The sequence below is a fragment of the Corythoichthys intestinalis genome, chromosome 5 (genome assembly GCF_030265065.1).
Source record: "Corythoichthys intestinalis isolate RoL2023-P3 chromosome 5, ASM3026506v1, whole genome shotgun sequence".
NCBI classification, from domain to species: domain Eukaryota; kingdom Metazoa; phylum Chordata; class Actinopteri; order Syngnathiformes; family Syngnathidae; genus Corythoichthys; species Corythoichthys intestinalis.
This window is the reverse complement of record NC_080399.1, coordinates 5,541,006-5,565,765: the sequence shown is the minus strand read 5'-3', so window position 1 is coordinate 5,565,765 and position 24,760 is coordinate 5,541,006. Positions and strand designations below refer to the sequence as shown.

The following is a 24,760-nucleotide window of genomic DNA, read 5'->3' as shown; positions in this document are numbered from 1 at the left end:
TCCTCAACACCTAAAAACCCACTCAATATCAAATTTATTTTTACAGCACAATTCAACACAAGGCAATTCAAAGTGTTTTACATCACATGAAGGTCATAAAAATCACATTAAATCAAAAGAACGTTAAAAAAAAGGCAATGGAAAAAGGAAATTATACATGAAAATCACATTAAATTGAAATCATATATGGAAATAAAGCAGAAAAGGAATAAATTGCAAATAGCATGAAATATGTAGACCGTTATGGATATACTGTGATAAACAAAGGCGTTTTTAGCCCTGATTTAAAGGAGGTAACAGTTTTAGCACACTTCAGACCTTCAGGTAATTTGTTCCAGAGGTGAGGAGCATAATAACTAAATGCTGCCTCACCATGATTGGTTCTTGTTCTTGGAACATATAGAAGACCAGTTCCAGACTACCTTAGGGGTCTAGATCAGGGGTCATGAATTAAAAATCCTCTGGGTCCGAAATGAAAAAATTACAACAATCTCGGGTCCGGAAATATTTTTAATGCTTCTTTTTTTCCCCAAAATACAAACGTATCTTTACGTGGCCATGCTTATAATTGCAACATTCAAAAATGTAAATAAAATATAAAAAATAAATTTATAGTAAGTAATAAATAATATTTAATAATAATTAATTAGTAATAAATAATAAAGCGATCATATTGAGCCCTTAATTCCGCTATTTTTTGAGAACAGATGGCAGAGTTCATAGGGAAACTTTGTGAAAAAGCTGCGTGCTTCGTTTCATAGTGCATTTTCAAATGGCTGCTTTTTACAAGCGCTTCCGTTGTTCGGCCATTCCTTACTACGAGGCGAAACGTCTACACAAGACGGTTGCAAGCATCCGCACGCATGCGCACATCGGTTGGAAGCGGCGAGTACTCACTATTTTTGTTTTTATTTAGTTTTTTTAGAACCTTTTCATTGCCAGAAAAATACTTTTTGCATGTATTACCCTCTCATACTTTTAACCATTGTGGCTTTTTGTGTTAGCTTTGAAGCAGTTGACCACATTAGTCACGTAACGTATTTTAACCGTCCTTATTTGGTATAACTGCATTTAAGTATTTTCTTAAGGCATTTTTTAGTACGTTCTGCCTGTATGCATCCAAACAAAACAAGTTTAGCGTGCACGGTAGTACTTTGGGTGTCAAATTCGACTAATGTAGCACGTTTCGCCAATGTAGCAGATTTTGGCAGAACATCGTCTCTGAACAGATGAGGATAGCGGGCTTGTGCTGCCGCCAGGTAAAATGAACAAAAATGTGTTGGTCTACTCCTCCTTAAACACTGTTTTCTGCATCAATTTTGCATAGTTTTGAACACGCCATTTGCCGTACCTTTTCGCCCTTTCCTCCAACTTCATTCGGCTCAGTTTTTGGCTGTCAATCCGCGGAGTCTGGAAAGCGAGTGTGAGACATGCTGTTCTAAAAATAACTTTAAAATGCTTCAGTCCCATTGGCTGGCTCACGCATGTCACCGCTAAGGTTTTTGTTTGTTGCCCATTCCGTGCTCTGCAAACCCGGAGAAAAAAAAGGATTTTTGTTGTTTCAGGCTTCAAACATAAAGATATGAAATTTAATTTTTTTGTCAAGAATCAACAACAAGTGGGACACAATCGTGAAGTGGAACAACATTTATTGGATAATTTAAACTTTTTTAACAAATAAAAAACTGAAAAGTGGGGCGTGCAATATTATTCGGCCCCTTTACTTTCAGTGCAGCAAACTCACTCCAGAAGTTCAGTGAGGATCTCTGAATGATCCAATGTTGTCCTAAATGACCGATGATGATAAACAGAATCCACCTGTGTGTAATCAAGTCTCCGTATAAATGCACCTGCTCTGTGATAGTCTCAGGGTTCTGTTTAAAGTGCAGAGAGCATTATGAAAACCAAGGAACACACCAGGCAGGTCCAAGATACTGTTGTGGAGAAGTTTAAAGCCAGATTTGGATACAAAAAGATTTCCTAAGCTTTAAACATCTCAAGGAGCACTGTGCAAGCCATCATATTGAAATGGAAGGAGCATCAGACCACTGCAAATCTACCAAGACCCGGCCGTCCTTCCAAACTTTCTTCTCAAACAAGGAGAAAACTGATCAGAGATGCAGCCAAGACGCCCATGATCACTCTGGATGAACTGCAGAGATCTACAGCTGAGGTGGGAGAGTCTGTCCATAGGACAACAATCAGTCGTACACTGCACAAATCTGGCCTTTATGGAAGAGTGGCAAGAAGAAAGCCATTTGTCAAAGATATCCATAAAAAGTCTCGTTTAAAGTTTGCCACAAGCCACCTGGGAGACACACCAAACATGTGGAAGAAGTTGCTCTGGTCAGATGAAACCAAAATTGAACTTTTTGGCCACAATGCAAAACGATATGTTTGGCGTAAAAGCAACACAGCTCATCACCCTGAACACACCATCCCCACTGTCAAACATGGTGGTGGCAGCATCATGGTTTGGGCCTGCTTTTCTTTAGCAGGGACAGGGAAGATGGTTAAAATTGACGGGATGATGGATGCAGCCAAATACAGGAACATTCTGGAAGAAAACCTGTTGGTATCTGCACAAGACCTGAGACTGGGACGGAGATTTATCTTCCAACAGGACAATGATCCAAAACATAAAGCCAAATCTACAATGGAATGGTTCAAAAATAAACGTATCCAGGTGTTAGAATGGCCAAGTCAAAGTCCAGACCTGAATCCAATCGAGAATCTGTGGAAAGAGCTGAAGACTGCTGTTCACAAACACTCTCCATCCAACCTCACTGAGCTCGAGCTGTTTTGCAAGGAAGAATGGGCAAGAATGTCAGTCTCTCGATGTGCAAAACTGATAGAAACATACCCCAAGCGACTTGCAGCTGTAATTGGAGCAAAAGGTGGCGCTACAAAGTATTAACGCAAGGGGGCCGAATAATATTGCACGCCCCCCTTTTCAGTTTTTTATTTGTTAAAAAAGTTTAAATTATCCAATAAATTTTGTTCCACTTCACGATTGTGTCCCACTTGTTGTTGATTCTTGACAAAAAATTAAAATTTTATATCTTTATGTTTGAAGCCTGAAATGTGGCGAAAGGTTGCAAGGTTCAAGGGGGCCGAATACTTTTGCAAGGCACTGTACATTTATAGCTGTAAGTGGCATTGTGCTAAAGTGCATGCTTATCTTTGACGTTTCCTTTTTTGGCCAAAAAATGATCACTTCTGTCTTCTCCACATTTAGCTGGAGAAAGTTCTGGCACATCCATTCATTGATTTGATGAATGCATTTACTTAGGGAGACTAAGGGACTATAATCATGTGTGGACACAGAAATGTAGAGTTCTGTGTCATCAGCATAGGTGTGATAGAAGATGTCATACTGTTCCATGATCTGAGCTAGGGGAAGCATATAGATGTTGAATAAGAGTGGTCCAAGAATGGACCCTTGAGGGATTCCACAAGTGAATTTGGCTCGTTCTGACTGATGGTTTGACACAAACAAATCCCTATCATGCAAATAAGATGTGAACCACTGAAGAACAGTGTCAGTGAGCCCTACTGACTGTTCCAATCTGCTGAGTAGTATGTTGTGGTCAACCGTGTCGAATGCGGCACTGAGATCCAATAGTAGCAGAACAGATGATATGGCTGCATCAGTATTCTGACGAATATCATTTAGGACTTTGATAAGCACGGACTCTCTGCTATGTTGTGACTGAAATGAGTTAAAAAGATTGTTTTGCATCATAAAAACCTCGATAATAAAAAAAATTGAATTTTGGTTGTTGTTGAAGCTGTTTTTCCCCCAAAGGAAATCTTTCAACCAGTTATTCAATAGATTATTTCACTAGACAGAGTTTGTTTCTTTTTGTATTCATTACTTGTTATTTGAGGGCTGACAGCACAAATAGGAGGAGATAAAAAGATTTTTAAGACACACAAGTTTTTCCAATGTTACTTTTGTTCAACAGTTTTAAAACACCTTATTGGGCAAGGGACTAGTTTTAACTGTTTCTAAGTTTGTATGCATATCGAAACATTTTTTGGATCAGAATCCAAGTTATGTCACCTGATTTTGAGGATCTGCCAACACTGCGTATTGGCAAATGCATTAACAAAAAAAAAACAACACATCCAAGTATAAAATATTTCCATACTGCAGAGATCATCATAATAAAAAGTAAAGTTTGCCTCCAAGTCAACAAATAATTCAAACGCACACACTTAACTCCTTTTGTTATGTCTTCACTAATAGTTCCGCCGCACAACTGGCCAGATGTTTATTGTTCTACTTCGGTTCTAATGCGAGTCTGTCAAATTTGTAGAAGGCTCTGTTACGACTTTAACTCCCTGTTAAAATGCAGACACAACACATGCTGTTTACATTACACCACTGAGTGTTAAAAAAAAAAAAGACATATGACTGACACGCTAGCTCGTTTTTATATGCCGGTGTGGTATCCTGCAAAGATTATATACAATACATCAAACCGTATTTTATGTACAGTAAGTATTAGTGTTGCACCGATACCATTTTTTGGCTACCAATACTGATTCCAACAGGTAGTAGCTGATGTTGATACCGTACCAAAGGAAATGAATTTTACATGTATTTTTACAAAAGGTAAAGTTGAAAGTGCACGTAGTGAACACTTTTTATTTGTATTTGTGGTCCAGACATCGAACACGCATTAATTTGTGTTAAAATGCCTCTAAAAAAAAAAGATGAGTCAAGTCATCAGCCTGCTTGGCACCGTCTTTATTAGGATGGCACTCATCCATGTGGACACACATGTGAATCAGTCTGCATTTTTATCCCTCTTATTTTTTCTTCCCTTATATTATATATATATCTATCTATCTTTTTTTTACAAAACCATGTTCCACCCCATGCCCTCTCCCATATAGAGGTTTGTTGGAAATGGAGAGCAACTTTACGACCCAGTGAGTCTTAATGAAAACAAGGCAGCGAGATTAATAGAGAGCACATTGTTCTTTTTTTCTGTCAACATGCAAAAAAAGCAACCTATTTTTCTTTTTCTTTCCATATAAAAGCTGTTTTTGTGTTCATTCTCAAGGCCCTGTAATTCCATTTATCATGTTTCATAGATGATGACGGATGTACTGTATTTTTCGGTGTCCATCGCCGTCAATGGCGACCAATGCGTTTTTATAGGGAGATTTTTTTAGAAACATTGGCACATAACAGTGTATTATACATAGGTAACATGAAATTCCTAGGAATGTGATGAAACCTTCTGGGGTTGTGCACTTTTATATATAATACGTAACATACAATCCACAATAAACTAGCAAAAAGACAGGAAAAACAGGTTTTGAAGTGCAAATGTGGGGATAATGCAATACTTCATAAGTCTGGCGGGCCACCAGGCTTTTCATGCTCTATCCTGTCAGGCTAAAATAGTGTTACAAAAATAAATAAATAAAAATATTATTAAAAACTATACTGATTTTAATCAATTTTTTTATCTGTGTCTGGTAATACGTTTGAGAGTGCAATAGCAAAGCTGTCCCAGCTCTCTGCCATTGCTCTGAATTAGATTATATTGCTTTAAGTAAATTACAAAATAAAGGGGGCTTTGTCTGGGCTCCCGGTTGTGGGGTGTGGTAGAGGTGTCTGTACAACACGGCGGCTTCTCGGCGCTCTCCTGGTTCCACCTTCTCTCTTTTCTGCCCGGGTATCCTCCATGGCAGGGGTGGGCAAACTATTCCACAAAGGGCCGCAGTGGGTGCGGGTTTTTGTTCATACCCATCATGAGGACAGCCTTTCACCAATCCAGTTTCCAACAAGTGCAATCAGTAGATTTCAGTCAGGTGCTTCTTGTTTCCACTTAATACCTCATTGGCTAAACTGTCTGTGCTGAATAAGTTTGAACAAAGACCAGGACCCACTGTTGCCCTCGAGGACCGGTTCGCCCACCCCTGGTGGTGCATCCCCTCACTAAAAGCTGAGTAATGGGGGCGCGGATGGTGCGGGGGAACACCCTGTGTCCTGGGGGGATGGCGGCAGCACCCTTGCTGGACCTGCGGGAGGAGGGATGGCCTCTGGCTCACCCCCCTGATTGGCTGGGGAGGGGCCGTGGCCCAGGGATGGCCCCGCGCAGCATTTCTACTTATATGCGGGACCATCACACATTTGATGGGATTCACGCATGGCTGGGTACAATTAGACACACTCAAGTTGAAAGAATGTCGGTGCCAGGAATAGCCATCAATAGGGATGGGAATTGATAGGATTTTTCCGATTCCGATTCCATTATCGATATTGCTTAATGATTCGATTCTTTATCGATTCTCTTATCGATTCTAATTTGGGGAAAAAGAACAACAAACGTTTTGATTGGCATCGAGTTTGTTTAATCAGAACTCACAACCTTACAAACTCACAACGAAATCAAAAGAGGCCCAAAGCCTCAATGTTAACTATGGCAATAAGTGGCAAATACACAAGAATGTGTAACATTTTACTGAAACATTTATCTAATAGAAATAAAAAGTATTGGTATATATTGGCAGATAGGTTGTTGTTCTGCCTTTGGCAATATGTGTTAAAGCAGGGGTCCCCAAACTTTTTCCTGTGAGGACCACATAACTTTTCCCTTCTCTGATGAGGGGCCGGGGTCAGTTTGTAACAGAAAAAGTGTGACGATTGCAGAAGTGCATAAATGTAAAAAATTATTGTTTTTCAGAAAGCCACAATCAAATAACCCTTTCTGGATTCTTCACAGAATGAAAGTCAATAAAATAAAAATAATAATATAATAATAATAATTAATAATAAAAACACTATTAACTAGAAACTGCAATTTCGGGAGAAATTACACACCTTGGTCTTTCCTCTGTGGAGATACAGATCTTAGCCCCACTCAGGTCTATCAATAGAATGGATCATAATGCCAGTCATTGGCAAAAAACAAAGTAAAAGCCGTTAGAAATGAATGGGAGAATTGGACGTCCATGGACGTCAATGGCGGCACCTTTCATAATTGTTAATGGAATCGGGGAAGTTTGGGGGACACGTCCTAATGATATCTAGTCATTTTCTGTTGATTTTGGGAAAAAAAAAAAATCCCATTGAAAATGAATGGGAAAATTTTTGGACGTCCATGGACGTCAATGGTATCAACTTACATAAGCGTCAATGGAATCCAAGTACATTGGCATCAATAGAATGAACAAACATGAAGAAATGGCATTGGAAATGAATGGGAAGTTTGGACGTCCATGGACGTCAATGGCATCACCCCCCATAAGCGGCAATGCAATCGGGGACATTTGGGGGACACGTCCTAATGATATCTAGTCATTTTCTGTTGATTTGGGGAAAAAAAAAAATTTCCCATTGAAAATGAATGGGAAAAATTTTGGACGTCCATGGACGTCAATGGTATCAACTTACATAAGCGTCAATGGAATCCAAGTACATTGGCATCAATAGAATGAACAAACATGAAGAAATGCCATTGGAAATGAATGGGAAGTTTGGACGTCCATGAACGTCAATGGCATCACCCTCCATTAGCGGCAATCCAAGTACATTGGCATCAATAGAATGAACAAACATGAAGAAATGCCATTGGAAATGAATGGGAAGTTTGGACGTCCATGAACGTCAATGGCATCACCCTCCATTAGCGGCAATGCAATTGGGGACATTTGGGGGACACGTCCTATTGACATCTGGTCATTTTGTTTTGATTTTGGGAAAAAAAAAAAAATTCCTATTGAAAATGAATGGGAAAAATTTTGGACGTCCATGGACGTCAATGGCAGCAACCCCCATAAGCGTCAATGGAGTTGGGGACGTTTGGGGTTTACGTCCTATTAATATCTGGTCATTTTCTGTTGATTTGGGGAAATTTAGTTTTTTCCCCATTGAAAATGAATGGGAAAATTTTTGGACGTTCATCGAAGTCAATGGCGGCACCCTTCATAAGCGTCAATGGAGTTGGGGACGTTTGGGGTTTACGTCCTATTGATATCTGGTCATTTTCTGTTGATTAGGGGAAATTGTATTTTGTCCCCATTGAAAATGAATGGGAAAAATTTTGGACGTCCATGGCCGTCAATGGCATCGACATCCATATAGTCAATAGAATCCAAGTACATTGGCATCAATAGGTTTGACATGCATGGCCGTCAATGGCATCAATGCAATGTAAATTCCATTGAAATCCCATTGTAAGTGAATGGGAACTTTTCCCATTAGAAATGAATGGGAGAGTTTTTGGCAAATTTCCGGGGAACCGTAAAGTTTTGCCAAATTCTGTATACAACTTTTATGCCCCTCACCGTCCCGGAATTTTTGATACCCAAATTATGTGATTTGGTCAAAAATTGTAGGACTAGATACATTTTGAAACTTTTTTTTTTTTCCGGAAAATTGCCGTTTACGGGCGAACGGAAAATTTTTCGGGGGATTTTGAAAAAGTCCCCGCATCGCGCGAAAAATCCGGTCGTGTCAATACTTGAATGGTGCCGATCGGTGGTACGGTTCGGGCTGCGCGGCGCGCCGAAAAAACGCGGAGAATAAGATGATGATATAATAAATAATAATAATAATAATAACTAGAAACTGCAATTTCGGGAGAAATTACACACCTTGGTCTTTCCTCTGTGGAGATACAGATCTTAGCCCCACTCAGGTCTATCAATAGAATGGATCATAATGCCAGTCATTGGCAAAAAACAAAGTAAAAGCCGTTAGAAATGAATGGGAGAATTGGATGTCCATGGACGTCAATGGCGGCACCTTTCATAATTGTTAATGGAATCGGGGAAGTTTGGGGGACACGTCCTAATGATATCTAGTCATTTTCTGTTGATTTGGGAAAAAAAAAAAAATTCCCATTGAAAATGAATGGGAAAAATTTTGGACGTCCATGGACGTCAATGGTATCAACTTACATAAGCGTCAATGGAATCCGAGTACATTGGCATCAATAAAATGAACAAACATGAAGAAATGCCATTGGAAATGAATGGGAAGTTTGGACGTCCATGGACGTCAATGGCATCACCCTCCATAAGGGGCAATGCAATCGGGGACATTTGGGGGACACGTCCTAATGATATCTAGTCATTTTCTGTGGATTTGGGGAAAAAAAAAAAATTCCCATTGAAAATGAATGGGAAAAATTTTGGACGTCCATGGACGTCAATGGTATCACCTTACATAAGCGTCAATGGAATCCAAGTACATTGGCATCAATAGAATGAACAAACATGAAGAAATGCCATTGGAAATTAATGGGAAGTTTGGACGTCCGTGGACGTCAATGGCATCACCCTCCATAAGCAGCAATGCAATCGGGCACATTTGGGGGAAACGTCCTATTGATATCTAGTCATTTTCTGTTGATTTGGGGGGGAAAAAAAATTCCCATTGAAAATGAATGGGAAAAATTTTGGACGTCCATGGACGTCAATGGTATCAACTTACATAAGCGTCAATGGAATCCAAGTACATTGGCATCAATAAAATGAACAAACATGAAGAAATGCCATTGGAAATGAATGGGAAGTTTGGACGTCCATGAACGTCAATGGCATCACCCTCCATAAGCGGCAATGCAATCGGGGACATTTGGGGGACACGTCCTAATGATATCTAGTCATTTTCTGTTGATTTGGGGAAAAAAAAAAATTCCCATTGAAAATGAATGGGAAAATTTTGGACGTCCATGGACGTCAATGGTATCAACTTACATAAACGTCAATGGAATCCAAGTACATTGGCATCAATAGAATGAACAAACATGAAGAAATGCCATTGGAAATGAATGGAAAGTTTGGACGTCCGTGGACGTCAATGGCATCACCCTCCATAAGCAGCAATCCAATCGGGAACATTTGGGGGACACGTCCTAATGATATCTAGTCATTTTCTGTTGATTTGGGGAAAAAAAAAAATTCCCATTGAAAATGAATGGGAAAAATTTTGGACGTCCATGGACGTCAGTGGTATCAACTTACATAAGCGTCAATGGAATCCAAGTACATTTGCATCAATAGAATGAACAAACATGAAGAAATGCCATTGGAAATAAAAGGGAAGTTTGGACGTCCGTGGCCGTCAATGGCATCACCCTCCATAAGAGGCAATGCAATCGGGGACATTTGGGGGACACGTCCTATTGATATCTAGTCATTTTCTGTTGATTTGGGGAAAAAAAAAAAATTCCCATTGAAAATGAATGGGAAAAATTTTGGACGTCCATGGACGTCAATGGTATCAACTTACATAAGCGTCAATGGAATCCAAGTACATTGGCATCAATAGAATGAACAAACATGAAGAAATGCCATTGGAAATGAATGGGAAGTTTGGACGTCCATGGACGTCAATGGAATCACCCTCCATAAGCGGCAATGCAATCGGGGACATTTGGGGGACACGTCCTAATGATATCTAGTCATTTTCTGTTGATTTGGGGAAAAAAAAAAATTTCCCATGGAAAATGAATGGGAAAATTTTTGGACGTCCATGGACGTCAATGGCAGCACCCCCCATAAGCGTCAATGGAGTTGGGGACGTTTGGGGGACACGTCCTATTGATATCTGGTCATTTTCTGTTGATTTGGGGAAATTTAGTTTTTTCCCCATTGAAAATGAATGGCATAAATTTTGGACGTCCATGGACGACAATGGCAGCACCCCCTATAAGCCTCAATGGAGTTGGGGACGTTTGGGGGACACGTCCTATTGATATCTGGTCATTTTCTGTTGATTTGGGGAAATGTAGTTTTTTCCCCATTGAAAATGAATGGGAAAAATTTTGGACGTCCATGGCCGTCAATGGCATCGACATCCATATAGTCAATTGAATCCAAGTACATTGGCATCAGTAGATTCGACATGCATGGCCGTCAATGGCATCAATGCAATGTAAATTCCGTTGGAAATCCCATTGGAAGTGAATGGGAACTTTTCCCATTCGAAATGAATGGGATAGTTTTTGGCAAATTTCCGAGGAAGCGTAATTTTTTTCCAAATTCTGTATACAACTTTTATGCCCCTCACCGTCCCGGAATTTTTGATGCCCAAATTATGTGATTTGGTCAAAAATTGTAGGACTAGATACATTTTGAAACTTTTTTTTTTTTCACGGAAAATTGCCGTTTACGGACGAACGGAAAAATTTTCGGGGCCATTTGTAAAGTTTCCTGTGTCACGCGAAAATTCCGGTCGTGCCGATACTTGAACGGTGCCGATCGGTCTCACGGTTCGGGCTGTGAAGCGCGCGTTTTTTTTCCATTCAAAATGAATAGGAAAGTTTTTGGCAAATTTCCGGGGAACCGTAAATTTTTGCCAAATTCTGTATACAACTTTTATGCCCCTCAATGTCCCGGAATTTTTGATGCCCAAATTATGCGATTTGGTCAAAAATTGTAGGACTAGATACATTTTGAAACTTTTTTTATTTTTCGGAAAATTGCCGTTTACGGGCGAACGGAAAATTTTTCGTGGCGGTTTGAAAAATTCCCATCGTCACGCGAAAAATCCGGTCGTGCCGATACTTCAACGGTGCCGATCGGTGCTACGGTTTGGGCTGTGCGTTGGCTCAAAAAAACGCGGAGAATTATTGAATAATAATAATAATAACTAGAAACTGCAATTTCGGGAGAAATTACACACCTTGGTCTTTCCTCTGTGGAGATACAAATCTTAGCCCCACTCAGGTCTATCAATAGAATGGACCATAATGCAAATCAATGGCACTAAACAAAGTTAAAGCCATTAGAAAAGATTGGGAGAATTGGACGTCCATGTCCGTCAATGGCAGCACCCTCCATAATTGTTAATGGAATCGGGGAAGTTTGGGGGACACGTCCTATTGATATGTAGTCATTTTCTGTTGATTTGGGAAAAAAAAAAAAATTCCCATTGAAAATGAATGGGAAAATTTTTGGACGTCCATGGACGTCAATGGTATCAACTTACATAAGCGTCAATGGAATCCAAGTACATTGGCATCAATAAAATGAACAAACATGAAGAAATGCCATTGGAAATGAATGGGAAGTTTGGACGTCCATGAACGTCAATGGCATCACCCTCCATAAGCGGCAATGCAATCGGGGACATTTGGGGGACACGTCCTAATGATATCTAGTCATTTTCTGTTGATTTGAGGAAAAAAAAAATTTCCCATTGAAAATGAATGGGAAAAATTTTGGACGTCCATGGACGTCAATGGTATCAACTTACATAAGCGTCAATGGAATCCAAGTACATTGGCATCAATAGAATGAACAAACATGAAGAAATGCCATTGGAAATTAATGGGAAGTTTGGACGTCCGTGGACGTCAATGGCATCACCCTCCATAAGCAGCAATGCAATCGGGCACATTTGGGGGAAACGTCCTATTGATATCTAGTCATTTTCTGTTGATTTGGGGAAAAAAAAAAAAATTCCCATTGAAAATGAATGGGAAAAATTTTGGACGTCCATGGACGTCAATGGTATCAACTTACATAGGCGTCAATGGAATCCAAGTACATTGGCATCAATAGAATGAACAAACATGAAGAAATGCCATTGGAAATGAATGGGAAGTTTGGACGTCCATGAACGTCAATGGCATCACCCTCCATAAGCGTAAATGGAATTGGGGACGTTTGGGGTATACGTCCTATTAATATCTGGTCATTTTCTGTTGATTTGGGGAAATTTAGTTTTTTCCCCATTGAAAATGAATGGGAAAATTTTTGGACGTCCATGGACGTCAATGGCAGCACCCCCTATAAGCGTCAATGGAGTTCGGAACGTTTGGGGGAGACGTACTATTGATAACTGGTCAATTTCTGATGATTTGGGGAAATTTAGTTTTTTCCCCATTGAAAATGAATGGGAAAAATTTTGGACGTCCATGGACGTCAATGGCAGCACCCCCCATAAGCGTCAATGGAGTTGGGGACGTTTGGGGTATACGTCCTATTAATATCTGGTCATTTTCTGTTGATTTGGGGAAATTTAGTTTTTTCCCCATTGAAAATGAATGGGAAAAATTTTGGACGTCCATGGCCGTCAATGGCATCGACATCCATATAGTCAAATGAATCCAAGTACATTGGCATCAATAGATTCGACATGCATGGCCGTCAATGGCATCAATGCAATGTAAAGTCCATTGGAAATACTATTGAAAGTGAATGGGAACTTTTCCCATTGGAAATGAATGGGATAGTTTTTGGCAAATATCCGGAGAACCGTAAATTTTTTCCAAATTCTGTATACAATCTTTATGCCCCCCACCGTCCCGGAATTTTTGATGTCCAAATTATGTGATTTGGTCAAAAATTGTAGGACAAGTAGCGTTTTGAAAAAGTTGTAAAAAATCGGAAAATTGCCGTTTACGGGCGAACGAAAAATTTTTCGGGGTCGTTTGAAAAATTCCCATCGTCGCGCGAAAATTCCGGTCGTGTCGATACTTGAACGGTGCCGATCGGTGGTACGGTTCGGGCTGCGCGGCGCGCCGAAAAAACGCGGAGAAACCATTGCATAATAATAATAATAATAATAATAACTAGAAACTGCAATTTCGGGAGAAATTACACACCTTGGTCTTTCCTCTGTGGAGATACAGATCTTAGCCCCACTCAGGTCTATCAATAGAATGGATCATAATGCCAGTCATTGGCACAAAACAAAGTAAAAGCCATTAGAAATCAATGGGAGAATTGGACGTCCATGGACGTCAATGGCGGCACCTTTCATAATTGTTAATGGAATCGGGGAAGTTTGGGGGACACGTCCTAATGATATCTAGTCATTTTCTGTTGATTTGGGGAAAAAAAAAATTTACCATTGAAAATGAATTGGAAAAATTTTGGACGTCCATGGACGTCAATGGTATCAACTTACATAAGCGTCAATAGAATCCAAGTACATTGGCATCAATAGAATGAACAAACATGAAGAAATGCCATTGGAAATGAATGGGAAGTTTGGACGTCCATGGACGTCAATGGCATCACCCTCCATAAGCGGCAAAGCAATCGGGGACATTTGGGGGACACGTCCTAATGATATCGAGTCATTTTTTGTTGATTTGGAAAAAAAAAAAAAATTCCCATTGAAAATGAATGGGAAAAATTTTGGACGTCCATGGACGTCAATGGTATCAACTTACATAAGCGTCAATGGAATCCAAGTACATTGAAATCAATAGAATGAACAAACATGAAGAAATGCCATTGGAAATGAATGGGAAGTTTGGACGTCCATGGACATCAATGGCATCACCCTCCATAAGCGGCAATGCAATCGGGGACATTTGGGGGACACGTCCTAATGATATCTCGTCATTTTCTGTTGATCTGAGGAAAAAAAAAATTTCCCATTGAAAATGAATGGGAAAAATTTTGGACGTCCATGGACGTCAATGGTATCAACTTACATAGGCGTAAATGGAATCCAAGTACATTGGCATCAATAGAATGAAAAAACATGATTAAAAGCCATTAGAAATGAATGGGAAATTTGGACGTCCATGGCCGTCAATGGCATCACCCTCCATAAGAGGCAATGCAATCGGGGACATTTGGGCGACACGTCCTATTGATATCTAGTCATTTTCTGTTGATTTGGGGAAAAAAAAAAAAATTCCCATTGAAAATGAATGGGAAAAATTTTGGACGTCCATGGACGTCAATGGTATCAACTTACATAAGCGTCAATGGAATCCAAGTACATTGGCATCAATAGAATGAACAAACATGAAGAAATGCCATTGGAATTGAATGGGAAGTTTGGACGTCCATGGACGTCAATGGAATCACCCTCCATAAGCGGCAATGCAATCGGGGACATTTGGTGGACACGGCCTAATGATATCTAGTCATTTTCTTTTTATTTTGGGAAAAAAAAAAATTCCTATTGAAAATGAATGGGAAAAATTTTGGACGTCCATGGACGTCAATGGCAGCACCCCCCATAAGCGTCAATGGAGTTGGGGACGTTTGGGGTATACGTCCTATTAATATCTGGTCATTTTCTGTTGATTTGGGGAAATGTAGTTTTTTCCCCATTGAAAATGAATGGGAAAAATTTTGGACGTCCATGGACGTCAATGGCAGCACCCCCTATAAGCCTCAATGGAGTTGGGGACGTTTGGGGGACACGTCCTCTTGATATCTGGTCATTTTCTGTTGATTTGGGGAAATGTAGTTTTTTCCCCATTTAAAATGAATGGGAAAAATTTTGGACGTCCATGGCCGTCAATGGCATCGACATCCATATAGTCAATTGAATCCAAGTACATTGGCATCAATAGATTCGACATGCATGGCCGTCAATGGCATCACTGCAATGTAAAAAAAAAAAAAATTCAATTGGAAATCCCATTGGAAGTGAATGGGAAATGTTCTCATTAGAAATGAATGGGAAAGTTTTTGGCAAGTTTCTGGGAAACCGTAAATTTGTTACAAATGCTGTATACAACTTTTATGCCCCTCACCATCACTGAATTTTTGATGCCCAAATTGTGTGATTTGGTCAAAAATTGAAGGACAAGATACAATTTGAAACTTTTCTTTGTTTCCCATTAAAAATGAATGGGCCAGTTTTTGGCAATTTGCCGGGAAACCGTACATTTTATCAAAAAAAATTTCTCGGTATTTTTTATGCCCCTCACCATCCCGGAATTTTTGACGCCCATCTTGTGTGTTTTCGTCAAAAATTGACGGACTAGTAACAGTTTGAAAGTTGTCTTTTTTTCCCATTAAAAATGAATGGGCAGGTTTTTGGCAAATTTCCGGGGAACCGTATATTTTTTCCAAATTGTGTTAATAACCTTTATTCCCCTCCCCATCCTGGATTTTTTGATGCCCAAATTGTGTGATTTGGTGAAAATTTGTAGGACTAGATACATTTTGAAATTTTATTTTTCTCATTAAAAATGAATGGGCAAGTTTTTGTCAAATTTCTGGGGAACCGTAAATTTTTTCCAAATTCTGTATACAATCTTTATGCCCCCCACCGTCCCGGAATTTTTGATGTCCAAATTATGTGATTTGGTCAAAAATTGTAGGACAAGTAGCGTTTTGAAAAAGTTGTAAAAAATCGGAAAATCGCCGTTTACGGGCGAACGAAAAAATTTTCGGGGTCGTTTGAAAAATTCCCATCGTCGCGCGAAAATTCCGGTCGTGTCGATACTTGAACGGTGCCGATCGGTGGTATGGTTCGGGCTGCGCGGCGCGCCGAAAAAACGCGGAGAAACCATTGCATAATAATAATAACTAGAAACTGCAATTTCGGGAGAAATTACACACCTTGGTCTTTCCTCTGTGGAGATACAGATCTTAGCCCCACTCAGGTCTATCAATAGAATGGATCATAATGCCAGTCATTGGCAAAAAACAAAGTAAAAGCCGTTAGAAATGAATGGGAGAATTGGACGTCCATGGACGTCAATGGCGGCACCTTTCATAATTGTTAATGGAATCGGGGAAGTTTGGGGGACACGTCCTAATGATATCTAGTCATTTTCTGTTGATTTGGGAAAAAAAAAAAAATTCCCATTGAAAATGAATGGGAAAAATTTTGGACGTCCATGGACGTCAATGGTATCAACTTACATAAGCGTCAATGGAATCCAAGTACATTGGCATCAATAAAATGAACAAACATGAAGAAATGCCATTGGAAATGAATGGGAAGTTTGGACGTCCATGAACGTCAATGGCATCACCCTCCATAAGCGGCAATGCAATCGGGGACATTTGGGGGAAACGTCCTAATGATATCTAGTCATTTTCTGTTGATTTGGGAAAAAAAAAAATCCCATTGAAAATGAATGGGAAAAATTTTGGACGTCAATGGTATCAACTTACATAAGCGTCAATGGAATCCAAGTACATTGGCATCAATAGAATGAACAAACATGAAGAAATGGCTTTGGAAATGATTGGGAAGTTTGGACGTCCATGGACGTCAATGGCATCACCCCCCATAAGCGGCAATGCAATCGGGGACATTTGGGGGACACGTCCTAATGATATCTAGTCATTTTCTGTTGATTTGGGGAAAAAAAAAAAAATTCCCATTGAAAATGAATGGGAAAAATTTTGGACGTCCATGGACGTCAATGGTATCAACTTACATAAGGGTCAATGGAATCCAAGTACATTGGCATCAATAGAATGAACAAACATGAAGAAATGACATTGGAAATGAATGGGAAGTTTGGACGTCCATGGAAGGCAATGGCATCACTCTCCATAAGCGGCAATGCAATCGGGGACATTTGGGGGACACGTCCTAATGATATCTAGTCATTTTCTGTTGATTTGGGGAAAAAAAAAAAATTCCCATTGAAAATGAATGGGAAAAATTTTGGACGTCCATGGACGTCAATGGTATTAACTTACATAAGCGTCAATGGAATCCAAGTACATTGGCATCAATAGAATGAAAAAACATGAAGAAATACCATTGGAAATGAATGGGAAGTTTGGACGTCCATGAACGTCAATGGCATCACCCTCCATAAGCGTAAATGGAATTGGGGAAGTTTGGGGGACAAGTCCTATTAATATCTGGTCATTTTCTGTTGATTTGGGGAAATTTAGTTTTTTCCCCATTGAAAATGAATAAGAAAAATTTTGGACGTCCATGGACGTCAATGGTAGCACCCCCCATGAGCGTCAATGGAGTTGGGGACGTTTGGGGTATACGTCCTATTAATATCTGGTCATTTTCTGTTGATTTGGGGAAATTTAGTTTTTTCCCCATAGAAAAAGAATGGGAAAAATTTTGGACGTCCATGGACGTCAATGGCGGCACCCCCTATAAGCCTCAATGGAGTTGGGGACGTTTGGGGGACAGGTCCTATTGATATCTGGTCATTTTCTGTTGATTTGGGGAAATTTTGTTTTTTCCCCATTAAAAATGAATGGGAAAAATTTTGGACGTCCATGGCCGTCAATGGCATCGACATCCATATAGTCAATTGAATCCAAGTACATTGGCATCAATAGATTCGACATGCATGGCCGTCAATGGCATAGATTCGACATGCATGGCCGTCAATGGCATCAATGCAATGTAAATTCCAATGGAAATCCCATTGGAAGTGAATGGGAAATTCTCCCATTCGAAATGAATGGGATAGTTTTTGGCAAATATCCGGGGAACCGTAATTTTTTTCCAAATTCTGTATATAACTTTTATGCCCCTCACCGTCCCGGAATTTTTGATATCCAAATTATGTGATTTGGTCAAAAATTGTAGGACTAGATACATTTTGAAACTTTTTTATTTTTTCGGAAAATTGCCGTTTACGGGCGAACGGAAAATTTTTCGTGGCGGTTTGAAAAATTCCCATCGTCACGCGAAAATTCCGGTCGTGCCGATACTTCAACGGTGCCGATCGGTCTAACGGTTCGGGCTGTGAAGCGCGCGTTTTTTTTCCATTCAAAATGAATAGGAAAGTTTTTGGCAAATTTCCGGGGAACCGTAAATTTTTGCTAAATTCTGTATACAACTTTTATGCCCCTCACCGTCCCGGAATTTTTGATGCCCAAATTATGTGATTTGGTCAAAAATTGTAGGACTAGATACATTTTGAAACTTTTTTTATTTTTCGGAAAATTGCCGTTTACGGGCGAACGGAAAATTTTTCGGGGCCGTTTGAAAAATTCCCATCGTCACGCGAAAAATCCGGTCGTGCCGATACTTCAACGGTGCCGATCGGTGCTACGGTTTGGGCTGTGCGTTGGCTCAAAAAAACGCGGAGAATTATTGAATAATAATAATAAAGTTGTACAATAACATTACCTTGTTCTTTCCCTTGGAAAGACCAAGGTAATAAAGTTGTAGAATAACATAACCTTGTTCTTTCCTTCAGAAAGACCAAGGTAACTAGAAACTGCAATTTCGGGAGAAATTACACCTGGGTCTTTCTTCAGTGGAGATACAGATCTTAGCCCCACTCAGGTGTAGCAATAGAATGGACAATAATACCAGTCATTTGCATTAAACAAATTAATGCCATTAGAAATGATTGGGAGAATTGGACGTCCATGGCCGTCAATAGCGGCACCCTTCATAAGCGTCAATGGAATTGGGGACGTTTGGGGGAGACGTCCTATTGATATCAGGTCATTTTTTGTAGATTTGGGAAAAAAAAAAAAATTCCCATTGAAAATGAATGGGAAAAATTTTGGACGTCCATGGACGTCAATGGTATCAACTTACATAGGCGTCAATGGAATCCAAGTACATTGGCATCAATAGAATGAAAAAACATAATTAAATGCCATTAGAAATGAATGGGAAATTTGGACGTCCATGGCCGTCAATGGCGGCGCCCTTCATAAGCGTCAATGGAATTGGAGAAGTTTGGGGGACACGTCCTATTGATATCTGGTCTTTTTTTGTTGATTTGGGGAAAAAAAAAAAAATTCCCATTGAAAATGAATGGGAAAAATTTTGGACGTCCATGGACGTCAATGGTATCAACTTACATAGGCGTCAATGGAATCCAAGTACATTGGCATCAATAGAATGAAAAAACATAATTAGATGCCATTAGAAATGAATGGGAAATTTGGACGTCCATGGCCGTCAATGGCGGAGCCCTCAATAAGCGTCAATGCAGTTGGGGACATTTGGGGTAAAGGTCCTATTGATATCTGGTGATTTCCTACTGATTTGGAGACATTTTGTTTTTTCCCCATTGAAAATGAATGGGAAAAATTTGGACGTCCATGGACGTCAATGGCATCACCCTCCATAAGCATCAATGCTATCGGGGACATTTGAGGTAAAGGTCCTATTGATATCTGTTGATTTCCTACTGATTTGGGGACATTTTGTCTTTTCCCCATAGAAAATGAATGGGAAAAATTTTGGACGTCCATGGCCGTCAATGGCATCGACATCCATATAGTCAATAGAATCCAAGTACATTGGCATCAGTAAATTCGACATGCATGGCCGTCAATGGCATCAATGCAATGTAAAGTCCATAGGAAATCCCATTGGAAGTGAATGGGAACTTTTCCCATTACAAATGAATGGGAGAGTTTTTGGCCAATTTCCGGGGAACCGTAATTTTTTGCCAAATTCTGTATACAACTTTTATGCCCCTCAACGTCCCGGAATTTTTGATGCCCAAATTATGTGATTTGGTCAAAAACTGTAGGACTAGATACATTTTTAAACTTTTTTTTTTTTCCGGAAAATTGCCGTTTACGGGCGAACGGAAAATTTTTCGGGGGATTTTGAAAAATTCCCATCGTCGCGCGAAAAATCCGGTCGTGTCAATACTTGAACGGTGCCGATCGGTGCTATGGTTCGGGCTGCGCGGCGCGCCGAAAAAACGCGGAGAATAAGATGATGATATAATAAATAATAATAATAATAACTAGAAACTGCAATTTCGGGAGAAATTACACACCTTGGTCTTTCCTCTGTGGAGATACAGATCTTAGCCCCACTCAGGTCTATCAATAGAATGGACCATAATGCCAGTCAATGGCACTAAACAAAGTAAAAGCCATTAGAAAAGATTGGGAGAATTGGACGTCCATGGCCGTCAATGGCATCACCCTCCATAAGCGGCAATCCAATCAGGGACATTTGGGGGACACGTCCTAATGATATCTAGTCATTTTCTGTTGATTTGGTGAAAAAAAAAAAATTCCCATTGAAAATGAATGGGAAAAATTTTGGACGTCCATGGACGTCAATGGTATCAATTTACATAAGCGTCAATGGAATCCAAGTACATTGGCATCAATAGAGTGAACAAACATGAAGAAATGCCATTGGAAATGAATGGGAAGTTTGGACGTCCGTGGCCGTCAATGGCATCACCCTCCATAAGAGGCAATGCAATCGGGGACATTTGGGGGACACGTCCTATTGATATCTAGTCATTTTCTGTTGATTTGGGGGAAAAAAAAAAATTCCCATTGAAAATGAATGGGAAAATTTTTGGACGTCCATGGACGTCAATGGTATCAACTTACATAAGCGTCAATGGAATCCAAGTACATTGGCATCAATAGAATGAACAAACATGAAGAAATGCCATTGGGATTTAATGGGAAGTTTGGACGTCCATGAACGTCAATGGCATCACCCTCCATAAGCAGCAATGCAATCGGGGACATTTGGGGGACACGTCCTAATGATATCTAGTAATTTTCTGTTGATTTGGGGAAAAAAAAAAAATTCCCATTGAAAATGAATGGGAAAAATTTTGGACGTCCATGGACGTCAGTGGTATCAACTTACATAAGCGTCAATGGAATCCAAGTACATTTGCATCAATAGAATGAACAAACATGAAGAAATGCCATTGGAAATAAAAGGGAAGTTTGGACGTCCGTGGCCGTCAATGGCATCACCCTCCATAAGAGGCAATGCAATCGGGGACATTTGGGGGACACGTCCTATTGATATCTAGTCATTTTCTGTTGATTTGGGGAAAAAAAAAAAATTCCCATTGAAAATGAATGGGAAAAATTTTGGACGTCCATGGACGTCAATGGTATCAACTTACATAAGCGTCAATGGAATCCAAGTACATTGGCATCAATAGAATGAACAAACATGAAGAAATGCCATTGGAAATGAATGGGAAGTTTCGACGTCCATGGACGTCAATGGAATCACCCTCCATAAGCGGCAATGCAATCGGGGACATTTGGGGGACACGTCCTAATGATATCTAGTCATTTTCTGTTGATTTGGGGGAAAAAAAAAATTTCCCATATAAAATGAATGGGAAAATTTTTGGACGTCCATGGACGTCAATGGCAGCACCCCCCATAAGCGTCAATGGAGTTGGGGACGTTTGGGGGACACATCCTATTGATATCTGGTCATTTTCTGTTGATTTGGGGAAATGTAGTTTTTTCCCCATTGAAAATGAATGGCAAAAATTTTGGACGTCCATGGACGACAATGGCAGCACCCCCTATAAGCCTCAATGGAGTTGGGGACGTTTGGGGGACACGTCCTATTGATATCTGGTCATTTTCTGTTGATTTGGGGAAATGTAGTTTTTTCCCCATTGAAAATGAATGGGAAAAATTTTGGACGTCCATGGCCGTCAATGGCATCGACATCCATATAGTCAATTGAATCCAAGTACATTGGCATCAGTAGATTCGACATGCATGGCCGTCAATGGCATCAATGCAATGTAAATTCCGTTGGAAATCCCATTGGAAGTGAATGGGAACTTTTCCCATTCGAAATGAATGGGATAGTTTTTGGCAAATTTCCGAGGAAGCGTAATTTTTTTCCAAATTCTGTATACAACTTTTATGCCCCTCACCGTCCCGGAATTTTTGATGCCCAAATTATGTGATTTGGTCAAAAATTGTAGGACTAGATACATTTTGAAACTTTTTTTTTTTTCACGGAAAATTGCCGTTTACGGACGAACGGAAAAATTTTCGGGGCCATTTGTAAAGTTTCCTGTGTCACGCGAAAATTCCGGTCGTGCCGATACTTGAACGGTGCCGATCGGTCTCACGGTTCGGGCTGTGAAGCGCGCGTTTTTTTTCCATTCAAAATGAATAGGAAAGTTTTTGGCAAATTTCCGGGGAACCGTAAATTTTTGCCAAATTCTGTATACAACTTTTATGCCCCTCACCGTCCCGGAATTTTTGATGCCCAAATTATGTGATTTGGTCAAAAATTGTAGGACTAGATACATTTTGAAACTTTTTTTATTTTTCGGAAAATTGCCGTTTACGGGCGAACGGAAAATTTTTCGTGGCGGTTTGAAAAATTCCCATCGTCACGCGAAAAATCCGGTCGTGCCGATACTTCAACGGTGCCGATCGGTGCTACGGTTTGGGCTGTGCGTTGGCTCAAAAAAACGCGGAGAATTATTGAATAATAATAATAAAAAACTAGAAACTGCAATTTCGGGAGAAATTACACACCTTGGTCTTTCCTCTGTGGAGACACAGATCTTAGCCCCACTCAGGTATATCAATAGAATGGATCATAATGCCAGTCATTGGCAAAAAACAAAGTAAAAGCCGTTAGAAATGAATGGGAGAATTGGACGTCCATGGACGTCAATGGCGGCACCTTTCATAATTGTTAATGGAATCGGGGAAGTTTGGGGGACACGTCCTAATGATATCTAGTCATTTTCTGTTGATTTGGGGGAAAAAAAAAAATTCCCATTGAAAATGAATGGGAAAAATTTTGGACGTCCATGGAAGTCAATGGTATCAACTTACATAAGCGTCAATGGAATCCAAGTACATTGGCATCAATAAAATGAACAAACATGAAGAAATGCCATTGGAAATGAATGGGAAGTTTAGACGTCCATGAACGTCAATGGCATCACCCTCCATAAGCGGCAATGCAATCGGGGACATTTGGGGGAAACGTCCTAATGATATCTAGTCATTTTCTGTTGATTTGGGAAAAAAAAAAAAAAATCCCATTGAAAATGAATGGGAAAAATTTTGGACGTCCATGGACGTCAATGGTATCAACTTACATAAGCGTCAATGGAATCCAAGTACATTGGCATCAATAAAATGAACAAACATGAAGAAATGGCTTTGGAAATGATTGGGAAGTTTGGACGTCCATGGACGTCAATGGCATCACCCCCCATAAGCGGTAATGCAATCGGGGACATTTGGGGGACACGTCCTAATGATATCTAGTCATTTTCTGTTGATTTGGGAAAAAAAAAAAAAAATCCCATTGAAAATGAATGGGAAAAATTTTGGACGTCCATGGACGTCAATGGTATCAACTTACATAAGCGTCAATGGAATCCAAGTACATTGGCATCAATAAAATGAACAAACATGAAGAAATGGCTTTGGAAATGATTGGGAAGTTTGGACGTCCATGGACGTCAATGGCATCACCCCCCATAAGCGGTAATGCAATCGGGGACATTTGGGGGACACGTCCTAATGATATCTAGTCATTTTCTGTTGATTTGGGGAAAAAAAAAAAATTCCCATTGAAAATGAATGGGAAAAATTTTGGACGTCCATGGACGTCAATGGTATCAACTTACATAACCGTCAATGGAATCCAAGTACATTGGCATCAAAAGAATGAACAAACATGAAGAAATGCCATTGGAAATGAATGGGAAGTTTGGACGTCCCTGGACGTCAATGGCATCACCCTCCATAAGTAGCAATGCAATCGGGGACATTTGGGGGACAGGTCCTATTGATATCTAGTCATTTTCTGTTGATTTGGGGAAAAAAAAAAATTTCCCATTGAAAATGAATGGGAAAATTTTTGGACGTCCATGGACGTCAATGGTATCAACTTACATAAGCGTCAATGGAATCCAAGTACATTGGCATCAATAAAATGAACAAACATGAAGAAATGCCATTGGAAATGAATGGGAAGTTTAGACGTCCATGAACGTCAATGGCATCACCCTCCATAAGCGGTAATGCAATCGGGGACATTTGGGGGACACGTCCTAATGATATCTAGTCATTTTCTGTTGATTTGGGGAAAAAAAAAAAATTCCCATTGAAAATGAATGGGAAAAATTTTGGACGTCCATGGACGTCAATGGTATCAACTTACATAACCGTCAATGGAATCCAAGTACATTGGCATCAAAAGAATGAACAAACATGAAGAAATGCCATTGGAAATGAATGGGAAGTTTGGACGTCCCTGGACGTCAATGGCATCACCCTCCATAAGTAGCAATGCAATCGGGGACATTTGGGGGACAGGTCCTATTGATATCTAGTCATTTTC

General features: G+C 39.9%; 1 protein-coding gene across 1 annotated transcript in view; it reads left to right on the top strand.

Annotated features, from left to right (window-relative positions):
* Positions 1-24,760, top strand: part of hgfb (hepatocyte growth factor b) — a 143,783-nt gene that overhangs the window by 36,833 nt on the left and 82,190 nt on the right. The window lies entirely within an intron of this gene.